At 51.4% G+C, this 12,034-nt stretch overlaps 1 protein-coding gene across 1 annotated transcript in view; it reads left to right on the top strand.

The window, feature by feature from the left end:
• Nucleotides 1–12,034, top strand: part of KCNT1 (potassium sodium-activated channel subfamily T member 1) — a 94,635-nt gene that overhangs the window by 25,903 nt on the left and 56,698 nt on the right. The gene's annotated exons all lie outside the window — the stretch shown is intronic.

Below are 12,034 nucleotides of genomic sequence, written 5' to 3'. Positions count from 1 at the left end.
CTAGTTCAGCCTGTCCACCCATCTATCCACCCGTATACCCATGATTGCCTTCACTGACAACGCAGTACTGTATTCTTCATTATGTTTTAAAACACTTTTCTGCCCTGCTGGGTGGGACCTGTGCTCTGGGCACAGACAGTCCTTGGAGAAGGGTGTCCTGCACATCTTCAGCTCCTTTCCAGTTTCTTTGGTCTCTGTCTTTGCCTTCATGGGGACTGTCAGAGCTGGTCAGCTGCACCAGCCATTTGATGTTTAGTCATGTTTCCCCTGGTTCTTGCCATCTTAGGTTCATTTAGTAATAACCATGATGATTATTTGGGCTCTCAATCTGTTTCCCAAGGTTCACAGTCCCCTCAGTCTTTGAAGATAATGGACTTACCTCATCTTTGAGCTCTCATCTTATTGAGCCTTGTCCTTATTAAGCTGAGTTAGTGCTTAAAGCCCTTGTGGGCATTTTCTCTCTGTCCTGGGCTGTGTTTTATTGGCAGATCAGGTCTTTGTCTTCTGAATGCCAAGTCTGTTCTCTCTTTTTTTCCATCCTTCCTCTGCACCCCTCTTTATTCTTTTATCTCTCTTTTGCTCCAGCTTATTTGTGTTCTCAACTTGATCTACTTAGCTCTGAGAGAACATGGAGGGAGGTCTTGACTCCACAGCTCATCTCAGAACTGCCTATTCTGTCCACATTTCTACAGCCAAGGAGCACAGAGCAGGAAAAGTGTGTGTCAGAGCCCCTGGCTTCTGCTCTGTCCTCTGAGATCCTGTGAAAGTTTTCCTCCAGGGTCACATCACCTGCCTGGGGGGGCCCTGCCCTACCCCAGAGTCCATGCTACCTGGCTGGGACACCTTGGGGCTTCATACTTGCCCACCCCAGGGGTAGCCTGGGAGCCCTGGCTTTACTCTGAGGGCCAGCTCACACACCTCCCCAGCTAGGAGGTGAGCCAGCTCAGGACACTCACTGGTTCGCCCCCCTCTGGATGTGGGATGGCGTGGGGACCCCAGCACCCTGCAGAGCACCTGTTGGCTCCAGAAGGGCAGGCGCAGGGTGGGAGTGCCCCTGGTCCCCTAGGCTACCCAGGTCACCAGCAGGTGTTGTTAGGGGCCGTGCCCTGGCCTCGTTGGCCTGTGACCCTCTCCTCCGGCTTTCTGCTGTGTTTGCTCTTCTCCTTGGGCTCAGGGGTCCCCAAGGCAGGGTACTCTCCTTCACACCTGTGGATGTCCCACCCCTTTGGTCCTCACACTGGCTCCTCTCCACTGAGATCACTCCGTAGCCCTGGGCTGAGACCCACTGCTGAGACCCACTGGTGGCCCGGTTGCTTTTGTCTCCAGAGCGCCAGGCAAGGGTGTCCTGCACCCACATGGCATGTCTTGCAGACATGTGCAGCACAGAATGTCCAAAATGGACTTGTCAGCCACGTGCCCCCTAGTGCCCCTTCTTACCTTCCCACCCTAGTGCCACTGCTCACCCATCTCCTCCCCTTGGTCCCCCCATCCAGTCCTTCAGGAGTCTGGTCAGTTCACTGTCCTGTCCTCTCCCATCGGGACCTCTCCAGAGCCTCTTTCTCTCCCTCCTGCCCCCCCACTGTCCACACAGGGCCCTGAGCCACCCCTGTAGTCTCGGGTAAGGCAGGTGGGGCTGGGAGGAGCCCTTTAATCTTCGTGTTCCGGTTAGTAGGAGCTCTGGTGGCATAGTGCCTAAGGGATTTGACTGCTAATCAGAAGGCTGGTGGTTCACACCCACCAGCCACACCTCAGAAGGAAGACTGGGCAATCTACTTGCACAGAGATACCACCTCAGAAACCTAAGGAGGGGTCAACAGCAGTGAGTTTGGTTTGGTTTTGGTTCTGGTTAGTGAAGCCCCTCCCCTCTTCACAGCCCCCAGCCTGGTCTGTTGGCTTCCCACCCCCGGGCTCTCTCTCCCGGAGGGTTCTCCCCCAACCCCGTGCCACCCATCCACTCCTAGGCCGTCCCCCACCCAGGCCCCTCTCTCCCCGAGGGCCCCCCCAGTGCCCCCCTTGCTCCCAAGCTGGCTCTTTTAACCTTCGGGCAGCTCTGGGAGCCGCCCAGGCCAGTGGACCCCACAGTGCTGGCCCCGTTCTTTCCCTCCTTTAGAGCAAGGACTCAGGGATTCCTCTGCTCGCCCGTGCCTGTGTCTCCTCAAGGGCTTGCAGACCGGGGACACACGGGCAGATACAGTGACGGGTGCGGCAGCCAGGCGTGCGGTCCACAGTGGCCACAGAGACCAGGGAACCAGACGCCTGGGGCTTGGCCACTGCTGGGGACTGAGGAGGCCGTTCTCCCCATGAGGGGACATAGCCACTTTACTTCTGGAGCAGAGGTGGGCGGTCATTTTTCCAGTGACTCAAGGCAACCATCAGTGGCACAGCAGTGAGTGAAAAGCCTTCCCTCCTCCCTGCCCACCCGACATAACCCCTGCTGATGGGGCTGTTCAGGAATATCGGCCCGGATATGTATTTTCTCATTTGTTCCATTTCCTTTTAATTTTTATTGTGGTAAACTCCATATGACCAGACATTGGCCATTTCAACCATTTTTCACACGTCCAATTCAATGATAGTCATTAAGCTCACCAGGTTGTGCAGCCGTCACCACTGTCCAATTTCAAACTGGCCCGTCACGCTTAGGGACTCAGCAGCCCCACAGCAGTGACTCCCCGTCCCCCACCCGCCAGCCCCGGCGCCCACTGTGGAACCCGAGTCTCAGCATTTGTCTCGTCCTGATACTCCACGGAAGTGGGATCACACAATCCCTGGCCTCTGGGTCTCATGATTGCACTTGGCGTCATGTTTTCTCGGCTTGTCCGTGTTGTGGGCATATCAGGACTTTGTTTCTCTTGTCACTGAATAATGTTCCATCACACAGACGGACCACACTGTGCTTGTTCATCCATCAGCTGACGGACACTTGGACTGTTCTCACCTTCGGCTCACAGGTCATGCAGTGAACTTCAGGAAACAAGAGCCGGTTTTGGGCCCTGCCTTCACGTCTTCTGGGCATTTACCCAGGGCTGGGGTCCCCAGGTCAGATGGTGGCTCCGAGCTGCAGTCTGTGAGGGACTGTCACGCTGTGTTCCACAGCAGTGGCACCACTTGGTCATTCTACCAGTGATGCATCTTCGTTGTCTTGGATTGAACTGTGTTCCCAAAATATGTGTCACCTTGGCTGGGCCGTGATTCCCAGTGGTTTTGTAACTGAATGCAATGGGCTCGTCGCTTTAACTCAGCCGAGAATGAGGGAGAGAGTGGGTGAGTCCATTGGCTTCTATTTCTTACGGCAAGAAAGGAGACAAGTTCTCAGAGAGCCGCTTCTCCCAGCTGAGGGCTCAGGGAGCTTTTCCATCTAAGCAAAGAATGAGGAAGTTGTACAGACTCATTAAAATTCTGAGAAACTGGCTACATAAGGGGCTGGGCCAGGTCTTGGCTGGGAAGTTGATCGCGGCCACTTGCTTGTCTTGGGGGTCTCTCTGGAAACTGATGACCCAGCTTCCTCACTTCCACTATTTTCATTTCCTTGGATAAAGTTTTCTAGTTCCTTTTTTTTTTTTTTTTTTTTTGAGAGCTGAATTTAAGGAGCTCTGGTGGCTTAATGCCTAATGTGTTTGACTGCTAACCGGAAGGTTGGCAGTTCAAACCCACCAGGCACTCCACGGAAGGAAAATGGGGCACTCTACTTCCGTAAAGATTTACTGCCTCAGAAACCCAATGGGGATCGCCAGGAGTTGGAATTGACTGGATGGCAGTGAGTTTGGATTTTTGGTTTATGGAGCTCAACTTACTGTGGGATGGAGTGAAAGGTGGGGGTGGGATGGTGCAAAGCTCATCTCTGCACATGCTTCAGGGTAAGTTTCTAAGCGAAGAAAAACAACTTCAGGAAATGGTAACCTCAAAGGAAGGCGGCAGCTACGCAGATTAGCCCGCCAGATTCGCACCCTTTTCTGTCTTCGGGTTTTGCACTCACTCAGCTAACTCTGTCCTTCCCTCCTGCCTGCGTGTCCCATGCCTGCCTCAGTGCCCCGTCAGAGTCACATCCCTTGTACCTGAGGGTTTGGGAGAAGTCCCATCTGCTGCTGCTTCCTGCAGAGGGGTGTCAATGCCTGCCCGTGAGAGGATCTCACTGCCTGGGCGAAGCTACCAGAGATGTAGGTGACAGTGGAGTTTTCTCTTTCTCAAGCTAGTCCCTTCTTCCGGAGGGATGGACTGGAACCCTTGGGCAACCATCGTCTGGAAGTGAATGCTCTGTGGTCTGGAAGAGACAAATTTGGTGGTGAGTTGAGGGGACATGGCCCAATAACAAATCCTGCACCAGGTTCGACTGTCCCCCGTCACCAGTCTGTGAGCTATTCAGTGAAGACTGGGACCAAAGCACTTGTTGCTGTCATTGTGTCAAGTCATCTCCGACTCACAGCGACCCTGTGCACAACAGAATGAAACGCTGCCTGGTCCCGCGCCAGCCTCACAGTCCTTGCTAGACCTGAGCCCATCATGGCAGCCACTGTGTCGATCCATCTCGTTGAGGGCCTTCCCCTTCTTCGTCGACCCTCCACCTTATCAAGCATGCGGTCCTTCTCCAGGGATGGTTCCTTCTGACAACACGACCAAAGTAGGTGAGACTTCTCATCTCTAAGGAGCATTCTGGCTGCACTTCCTCCAGGACAGATGTGTTCCATCTTCTGGCGGTCTGTGGTACTCTCAGCACTCTTCACCAGCACCACAACTCAAAAGTATCAACTCTTCTTCAGTCTTCTTATTCACTGTCCAGCTCTCACATGCATAGGAAGTGATTGAAAATACCATGGCTTGGGTTAGGTGCACCTTAGTCTTAAAGGAGACATCTGCTGTTCAGCATTTGAAAAGAGGTCTTTTGCAGCAGATTTGCCGAATGCCATATGCCATCTGATTTTCTGACTGCTGCTTCCATTGGTGTTGATTGTAGAAACAAGTAATAGGAAGTCCTTGACAACTTCAGTCTTCATTTATCGTGAAGCTGTTTATTGGACCAGTTGTGAGGATTTTTATTTTCTTTATATTGAGGTGTAATCCATACTGCAGACTGTAATCTTTAATCTTCATCAGTTGCTGCTTCAAGTCTTCCTCACTTTCAGCCAGCAAAGTTGTATCATCTGTGTATCGCAGGTGGTTAATGAGTCTTCCTCCAATCCTGATGCCACATTCTTCATATAGTTCAGCTTCTTGGATTATTTGCTCAGCATACAAGATGAATAAGTATGATGAAAGGATACAACCCTGATGCACTCCCTTCCTGATTTTGAACCATACAGTGTCCCCTTGCTCTGTTCAAATGATAGCCTCCTGGTCTATGTCCAGGTTCCTCATGAGTACAATCAAGTGCTCGGGAATTCCCATTCTTCTCAATGTTATCCATAATTTGTCATGATCCACACAATCAAATGCCTTTGCATAGTCAATAAAACACAAGTAAACCTCTTTCTGGAATTCTTTGCTTTCAGCCAAGATCCATCTGACACCAGCAATGATGTCCCTCGTTCCACTTCTGAATCCAGCCTGCGTTTCTGGAAGCTCCATCAATGGACTGCTGCAACAGTTGAATTATTTTCAGTCAGATTTTACTTGCATGTGATACTAATGTTATTGTTCGATTATTTCCACATTCTGTAGGATCACCTTTCTTTGGGATGAGTACAAATATGGATCTCTTCCAGTCAGTTGGCCAGGTAGCTGTCTTCCAAATCTCTTGGTGTAGCTGAGTGAGTGCCTTTGGCAGGGCTTCCGTTTGTTCAAACATCCCAGTGGCTATTCTGTCAATTCCTGGAGCCTTATTTTTCTCCAATTCCTTCAATACCATTGATTCTTGAACATATGCCATCTCCTGAAATGGATGAAGATCGACCAGGTCTTTTTGGTGCAGTGACTCTGTGCATTCCTTCCATCTTCTTTTGATGTTTCCTGCATCATTCAATATTTTCCCCATAGAATCTTTCAATATTGCAACTCAAGGCTTAATTTTTTTCCTCAGTTCTTTCAGCTTGAGAAATGCCGAGTGTGTTCTTCCCTTTTGGTTTTCCAACTCCAGGTCTTTGCACATTTCATTATAGTAATTGGCTTTTTCTTCTCAAGCTGCTCTTTGAAATCTTCTGTTCAGCTCTTTTATCTTGTCAGTTCTTCCATTTGCTTTAGCTACTTTCCACTCTAGGGAAAGTTTCAGAGTCTCTTCTGACCCATTTGGTCTTTTCTTCCTTTCTTGTCTTTTTAATGACTTCTTGCTTTCTTCACGGATGATGTTCTTGATGCCATCCCACAATTCCTCTGGTTTTCAGTCATTGGTGTTCAAGGCATCAAATCTGTTCTTTATATGGTCTCTAAATTCAGGAGGGATTTTATCAGGAGTGATATTACCAAAGCACTTAACCTGAGAATATAGGAGCAGTAGGAATAATCCAGTTAAAAGGTTCATAACCCATTACAAGCACATGGTCCATCCCTTGGGTAAAATGCATGCCCACTTAAGAGTATGAGATCTGCTTCCAAACCAAAACTCACTGCCGTAGAGCCAATCCCAACTCATAGATAGCAACCCCTCCTTGGGTTTCCAAGGTGGTATCACTACAGAAGTAGATAGCCCAACCTTCCTTCTGAGTAGTGGCTGGTGGGTTTGAACCGCCAGCCTTCTGGTTAGCAGTCAAATGCCTTAGGCACTGCGCCACTAGAGCTCCCGGAATCCAATTCCAGAGGCTGCAGAGAGTCAGCTCTGAGGCAGCAGAGCTGGCGTCTGCTCATCACACGCCTGTAGTCGGTGTTCTTTTGAGGAGACACTTGAGGTCTTCAAGGCTCGTAGGTGTTGTGGTCTTGTAACCTGGGTACGATTTCCTTAAGAGCCATTTACATCCTTCTGTGGCCTTTTCAGTCCTGACAGGAAATGCCCTTGCTAATCCAGTGACGCTGACCACGGAGGCATTTAAACCCCCTGCCCCTGCACGGGGCCTTCACTGTAAAATCTGCCTGCGGGTCTTCCCAGGGCTTGTCTCCCGGGGTTGTGCAGCCTTAACTACTGCAGGCGGCGGCAGCTGTGAGTCCGGCCGTCTCTTGAGCACACCTCACGGTTTCTCGTTGCTTGGCAGATGACCTCCTGTGGCCCGGCTCCTTATATTCGTTTTTTACTTGTAGGAATAAGGCTTCCTGAGCATGGGGACTTGTTCCATAAGTGCCCTTAGTCACTAGTTTCTGCAGCTGATGGTGAGGCACATAAACTCCCCCATCCTGGCTGACATGCCACCTGTCAGTCGGCTTCCTGAACCTGCACCTCTGCGTTCTGGCCGTTGTTCTAACTGTGCGTTGGGGTGCGAGGGTGGCGGTCTGTGTGGGAAAGGAGGCTGGTTGTGTGGTGGGTCTGTAGCTCTGCAGTGCTTCCAGCTACGCTGTCGGCCTTGCCCTTGCCCTGTGGCACGAAGGAGCGCTCCGTCTGGTGCTCTGTCCTTCACGGGGGGCGTTCAGAACGTCTTTCACCGCGGTGGCTGCAGCCGCTGGCAGGTAACAGGCCATCTCTGTGCAGCTGGGTCCAGCTGTGTGGGAAAATAAGTGACTGGTCTGAGGAGTGGGCCAGTATGTTGGGTGAGCACCCCCAAGGCCTGCCCCTGTCACCCCCAGATGTGTAGCCTGAATGGCGTAGTGTGGTCAGGCAGCCCGAAGGCTGCCCCTGTCACCCCCAGATGTGTAGCCTGAATGGCATAGCGTGGTCGGGCAGCCCGAAGGCTGCTGCTCTCCCAAGTTCCAACTCGAGGGTGTCGACAGTACTCTGACAATTAGAGGTGCGGTCCACTGGCTGACTCCTCTCACCTCTTAGAGCTCCATAAAGGGATTCTGTGATTAATTCCACATTAGGGCTCTAGAGCCTACAAAATCTGGCCATCCCCAGGGATCCCCTTGATTGCTTGTTGGTGGGAGGGATCGGTGGGGAGGTTATCACCATTTTTCACTAGAGCAGCCCTTGCTGAGCTCCCAGAGACAGCTTGATTCCTAAGTATTTCACCTCTTCCCTTGGAATCTGGGCCTTTTCAGCGGGACCCTGTCCCCGAGCAGCAGCAGGTGATCGTGGGTCATGTGTCAGCATCAGACCGTTGCTGACCATTGTGACGACAGGATTGTCATCCACATGTTGGAGTGACACTCCTTTCTCCAGCCTCTCTGAACTCGTTGCTGAGGGCCGTTGCAGACAAATGTGGAGAGCTCATAAATCCTTAGTGGGGTCTTCACCTAGGCACCGGGCTCTCCCGATTCAAATGCAAATGACCCGAGAGGCAGGGTGTGGGGGTGTGCAAAGGCAAGTGTCCTTTAGATCCAGGACAGTCAAGGAAGCAGCTGTGGCCAGACCCTGGGTGCACAGGGTATGAGGCCTGGAACCAATGGGTGGGTGTTTAACTACACCTTCATTTACACTCCTAAATTCTGAACAAATCCGTCTTCACCACTGGGTTCTTTACAGCTGGGAGTATCACAGACGGATTGGCATGGCTGCATTAATCCAAAGCCAGTCTCGAGCACAGCTTGAGGGGTGTTGCTTTCTCCATGGGTGGGAAGCACCTGGCCTCAAGTGCATTTCTACGGGGGGTGGGCAGTGTTTCCGCCCCTCCCCCCCCCGCCCTGGTAACCAACAAAGAAAGTTTCCTTCCATATATAAACCTTTCCTTGACTTTTACAATAACGGACTAATACAGTATTTGTCCTGTGATTGACTTATTTCACTCAGCATGATGTCTTCCAAGTTCATCTCCATTATGTGGTGTTTTGCAGATTCTATGTTATTCTTTGTGTGTGTGTGTGTGTGTGATTTGGGTGAAAGTTTACAGAGCAGAATCACTTTCCATACAGCAGTTCACACACACGTTGTCTCATGACATTGACAGTTTATATGTTATTCTTTAGGGTTTCATAGTATTCCGTTGTGTGTACGTACCATAGTTTGTTATCCATTCTCCTGCTGATGGGGATCTAGGTTGTTTCCATCTCTTTGCTATCGTGAATAGTGCTGTGATGAACGTGGGTGTGCATGTATCTGTTCTTGTCCTGGCTCTCTCTCCTTTAGGATCTATACCTAGTAACGGGATTGCTGGGTCTGGTGGGATTTTGGGGGGCTATGGTTTTAGCTTTTTCTGGTTGGTCAGTCTCCCACACCACAGCACTGACTACAGCTGGTGTATGTGGTGGTGGCTGGGGTAGGTCTTTGGGCTGAGATGGATTCACTAAGAGTCTTATCTATGTGAATAGTGATTTGGTCCCCTGATAAATACACAGATGTTCCGAACTCAGTTAATAAGTCCCTTCCTCAAAGTAGGACAGGGAACGCTGGGACATACAGCAGAGAATGGGTAAGTATATGGTGCCATTTCACAGGATAGGGAGGAAGCCGGCCTGAAATTCCAGTCATTGGACAATCACAACCAGAGATCGTACCTCAGCATCAATTTAAGACAGAGAAGGAGGCGCCTCTGTCAACAAGAAATTTGTGTTCCTAGTGACCACGAGCTCTGGTGGCATAGTGCCTGAGGCATGTGACTGCTAACCAGGAGGCTGGCGGTTAAAACCCCCAGCCACTCTTCGGAAGGAAGGTTGGGCAATCTGCTTCCGTAGTGATACCGCCTTGGAAACCCAAGGAGGGGTCGCTGTGAGTCGGAATCGACTCAGTGGGAGTGAGTTTGGTTTGTTACAGCCACGTCAATAGTAATGCCAAGTTCCACCCTGCTGATGGCTGTAGACTGCCTCACAGGAGCCGAGCAGTCCTCTAGGCATCTCACCCAGAGAGTCCGGCAAGCAGCTCTGAGGGCTCTCGAGCAGGCCTCCCTGCTGCTACGTCTGAGGGCGGCTGGGGCGGCCCCACCTCCGAGGCTCTTTGTCCGCCGCGGGTGCCTTGTCTGGGCCCAGCTTCACTGGTTGCCATGCTGGCCATGTTTGAGGAGTTTTCTTCTCTGCCCTGGTCTGGGTCTTCTGGGTCCTAGCGGCTAACTTGAGGTGGACCTTGTGTTCCTATAGCTAGCAGTTGGGCATTTTTCTCTGGTCTTCTATACTTTTTAGCCTCTTTTATCTCTGCTGTTATGGTCCCTAAGGCCTCCTCTACCAGCCAGGAGATTGGAGATGGGGGCCTGCCTCCAGTCTCTGCAGCTTCTGTCTGATGTGGAACACTTTGAGGGATGGAATGCTTTGCCACCAGGGCGGGCGACTCAGGTGATCCTGGGTCGGCCCTGACGTGCTCTCTGAAGGCTTCCGTGAGCCTGTCAAGGAAATCAGCAGGGCTTCCCCTTTCTCTGCGGTTAGCTCCTGACCTGGTCAGAACTAACAGGCTGCTGAGTGCATTCCTTTATTCCTCCCACCAGACAAGTTGGTAAATGTTTCACCTTTGCCTGAGCATCCCGTCTTCATAATCCCACTGAGGGCCTGTCTCTGGGGTCGCTTCCCCTCCCGGCCCATACACTGCACTTTGGGGGTTTGGACAAACATGTCCGCCAGCTCTCCTGCCTTGGTTATAATCCACGTCTTTTCATCGGGGGCACAGCAGATGGTTAAAATAGTGACTGCATCATTCAGATTAACATTTAGGCTTTAGTTTAACAAACTCCTCTCTGGACGTATCTGGGTCTTCCGAGCAACAGCCTCACCTTTCTTTACCTGTGGTTACGTCGGAAACAGAAAAAGGACCATGCGCCCGGGTGACTCCTCCCAGCCCATCCGCAACCTCTCTCAGAGGGAATCGTTTTCCTTCTGTAGGGAGACGAGGGTGGACGTTTGAGGTCAGAAGGCCACTGGGGAAGGAGATAGCCCCTTGGACGGAGTCACCCAAGACGTTCCTGGGCCAGTGATGAGAGTTGGTGCTGATGCAGGAGGCACCGTGGCTGGAGGCGGAAGGGCTTGTGCCAGCAGAGAAGGGCTCACGTTGGAGCCAGCCCCGGAACGTTCTCAGGACAGGGCAGTGGGTGTGCAGGCGGAAGCGGGGTGGGATTCCGTAATGTCGGGGTCATAAGTTGTGGTGGACACAAAAGGAATTTCCCCTTCCTGACACTTCTTCCCGCACTTACCTCAGAAACCTTCATCCTGACAGAGGACCACGAGAACCTGCACGCACGGAATTTCCCCAAATTCTTCCCGCCCCTCACAAAGCAAAGCCAGCTGCGACACAGTACTGGAATGAACGCGCCATTTCTGGGCCACGTCTCTGGGTCCCGGCTCGGCACTGGGGCCAAGTCGCGCTGCAGAGGACGACTGTTCTCGTTTAGATCCTCAGATGACGAGCGGTCTCACTCTTCTCCTTTGCCAAACAGACCTGACTGGAGATGGGTTAAAATTCAGGGAGCTGTTCTCCGGCCCCGTCTCCGGCGAGGGGCTCCTCAGGAATCCGGGGCTGATTTCCCACGTTTCAAATACTCTCTCCACGCGGTGCTTGCCGCCGGGTCAGCCAGGGCCTCACACAGTTGGCATCAGCCTGGCAGTAACTGGCTCTTGTTTTAAATGGTGGATGTTGTTTTCTTTTTTTGAATTTTCTTCTTCAAATTCTCTAAAAAAATTGCTGTTACCTGGGGTTTAGTTTTTAACGGGGGAAAATTTAATTTGGGTTTTCCCTTTTCCTCCACCACTCCAACTACAAACTTAAGAGAAGGGGACTCTTGGGGTGCTTGGCTGGTCCCCCGTTTTATTTCCTTGTAAAATTGCCCCTTTAATACTTTGTGCTATTTGAGGTTTCTGAGCAATGTTTAGTTAAAGGTCTGATTCCACAACTTTTAACACAAACTAAATCTCCTTCCTTCTTTGACTGAGAGTCTGTTTCCCTGAATGCAGCAGTGACTTCTGGTAGAAGGCCCCTACCAAGTCCTGGGCCATGCAATATAAGTCTTGGATCAAGGACAGCACACCGTGCAATCCTCCACCTCTTCCTCCAGGGCTGGCTTTCTAGGATCTTCCACAACCTCTTCTGTCTAAGTCGAGGCATCAACACCAGAGGGTCTGCCCTGTAAGTCGAGGCGTCAACACCGGAGGGTCTGCCGTGTAAGTCTAG

This window comes from Orycteropus afer, unplaced genomic scaffold, assembly GCF_000298275.1.
Source record: "Orycteropus afer afer isolate SDZICR_OR568_19922 unplaced genomic scaffold, OryAfe1.0 scaffold00174, whole genome shotgun sequence".
In the NCBI taxonomy this organism is placed as follows: domain Eukaryota; kingdom Metazoa; phylum Chordata; class Mammalia; order Tubulidentata; family Orycteropodidae; genus Orycteropus; species Orycteropus afer.
Note: the sequence above shows the minus strand (reverse complement) of the source record. Positions and strands in the feature narration are given on the sequence as shown.